Raw genomic sequence first — 3,213 nt, forward strand, 5'->3', positions numbered from 1 at the left:
GGTTTTCTTCCCTTTGAATCACTTGTGAATTGATGATATATAGCAGTTACTTTTCAAAATTCTTTTGGTAGTGATAAATACATAGAGATTTCATAAAATTTCTTTTCCTATGTCAAGAAATTGAGGTCATGATCAAAGGCTAAGTAAAGTTCCTTTCCTGGTGCTAAATGTCTTCAGCTTCTTGACAATTAAGATGTATTTTGGGGATCCCCTGGTGACCCAGTGGTTAGGACTCAGCACTTTCACTGCGATGGCTGGGGTTCAGTCCCTGGTTGGGGAACCGAGATCCTGCAAGCCTCGCAGCCTGGCCAAAAAAAAAAAAAAAAAGATGTATTTTAAATGTGTAAATAGGATTGAATCAACTGGAAGTGAATATGTACTGTTCAAATCTGTATATATAAATGTCCTTTTTTAGATACTTCTTTTGACTACTTAACTTTATTATTTTCCTTCTTATTGACCTAAATTTGAAAATAAAATCCACAATGTAATACTATTACTATTCTGAATATTTCCAGACAGCTTATTGTTTTTGACCTTTACAGGCACCACATGATGTTAATAGCCACAGAATAGTTGGAAGTGAATGTTAATTTTTTTAATGCTATATCGTTTAGGCAGTTCATGCATTTTTCTTTGCATGTGAATATAATAAGTACTTACTATGTTGCTTAAGTTTAAGTTGCCATGGCTAATAAACTTAAATAGTACACAAATTTGTGTGAAAATATTGCATTTTATCAAGGACTGCTTTTTTTCCTGTTAACCAAAGCATCTGAGAGATACACAGTAGAAATTCCCTGGCGGTCCGGTGGTTAGGACTTGGCACTTTCACTGCCAGGGCCCAGGTTCAATCCCTGGCTGGGGAACTATGATCCCACAAGCTGCACGACACAGCTAAAAAAAAAAAAAAGTGACACACTGTTATTTACATTTATAAACAATGGATGCAGACATAATGTAATCAATTCTTAATTATCTGGTTATAAATTATTATTTTAATAATTTTGTTTGAATAAAGTACAAAGAGGGCAAAGAGAGACCATTCCAAATAAATATCCCTTCTTCCTTATAAAGTTGAAAATATATATATATACAAATATATATTGTAGTTTCTCAAATGGCAGTTTGGGCTATTGATTTAAGATCTTTTTTAATATAAGGAGTTAACAGGTAAAATTTCTATCTGAGTACTGCTTTCACTTCATCCTGTAAATTTTGGGATGCTGTGTTTTCATTTTCATTAATCTCAAAGTCTTGTGTGTGTGTGTATGCGTGTGTGCGTGTGTGTGTGTGTGTGTGTGTGTGTGTATGCGTGTGTGTGTGTGTATCTCAAGGGAATTAAAATGGTATACTAGCAAATATCTATTTTACACAAAAGAAGGAAATAACAGAGGACTAGAGGAACAAAAAAGATATAAAACATATAGAAAACAAATAGCAAAATGAACTAAACACGCTAATCAAGAGGCAGAGATTGGCAAATGGATTTTATAAAACATTGTCCAACTGTATTCTGTCTAAAAGAGACATATTTAGCTTCAAATACATAAATAGATTGAAAAAAATGATATAAAAAGAGATATTATGCAAAGAATAACCAAAGATAACTGGGGATGGGGATGGGGGGACGACTATCCTAAAATAGACTTTAAGACAAGAAGTGTCATAGAAACAGAGGAGATTTTGTAATGACAAAGGTGTCAATCCATAAGGAAAAAGACATAAAAATTACAAACATATCACCTAACAACAGAGCTGAAAATACATGAAGCAAAAACTGACAGAAGTGCAAGGAGAAATAGACAATTGAACAATAATAATTGGAGACTTCAATACCCTACATTCAACAATAGCTAGAACAACCATATAGAAAATCAAAGGAAATAGAAGATTTGAATAACACTATAAGCCAACTAGACACTTAACATATTTATAGAACACTCAATAGCTGTAGAACAGACATTCTTCTCAAGCACACATGACGCATCCTCTAGGATAAACCATACTTTAAGCCACAAAACAAGCCAAAAAAAATGTTAGAAGGATTTAAAACATACAAAGTATGTTCTCAAACCATGATAGATTGAAATTAAAAATTAATAACAAGGAAATTTGGAGAATTCACAAATATGTGGAAATTATACAACATGCTCTTAAAATAGACAATGGGTCAGAGAAGAAATCACAAGAGAAATAAGAAAAGACTTTGAGATTAATGAAAATGAAAACAGAGCATTCTAAAACTTATGGGATAAAGCAAAAGTAGTGCTTAGATAGAAATTTTACGTGTAACTTCTTATATTAAAAAAGATCTTAGGGCTTCCCTGGTGGCGCAGTGGTTGAGAGTCCGCCTGCCGATGCAGGGAACACGGGTACGTGCCCCGGTCCGTAAAAGATCTTAAATCAATAGCCTAAACTGCCACTTTGAGAAACTACAAAAATACAACAAACTAAACCCAAAGCTAGCAGAAGGAAGAAAATAATTCAGATGAGTGTGGAAGGTAGTGAAAAAAATATTAGAAAACAATAGAAAAAAACTCCATGAAACCAAAAGTTGATTCTTTGAAAAATCAATAAAATTGACTATAAAATAAAATTGACTAACTTTTAGCCAGACTGAACAAGAAAAAAAAAAAGAAGAACTCAAATTACTCAACTCAGGAGAGAAAGAGAGGACATCACTACTGAACTTACAGAAATAAAAAGTATTATAAGGGAATAGTATGAACTATTGTATGCTAACAAAATAGATAACACAGAAAAAATGGACAAATTCCTAGAAAGACACAAACTACCAAAACTGACTCAAGAAGAAATAGACAATCAGAACAGACCTATAATAAGTAAATAGAATGAATTAGTAATAAAAAAAAAGCTCTCACAAAGAGAAACCCAGGCCCAGATGGCTTCACTATTGAAATCTACCAGATGTCTAAAAAAGAATACTAATCCTTTGCAAACTCTTAGAAAAAAATAGAACAAGAGGGAACACTGCCTAATATATTCTATGAAACCAGTATTACTCTGATACCAAAACCAGACAAAGGCATCACAAGAAAACCACAGACCAATATCCCTTATGAATATAAATGCAAAAATCCTTAACAAAATACTAGCAAGCTGAATCTAGCAACATATTTAAAGGATTATACAACCATGACCAAGTGAGACTTGTCCCAAGAATGCAAATACAAAATTGAATCAACACAG

This window comes from Delphinus delphis, chromosome 3 (assembly GCF_949987515.2).
Source record: "Delphinus delphis chromosome 3, mDelDel1.2, whole genome shotgun sequence".
NCBI classification, from domain to species: Eukaryota; Metazoa; Chordata; class Mammalia; order Artiodactyla; family Delphinidae; genus Delphinus; species Delphinus delphis.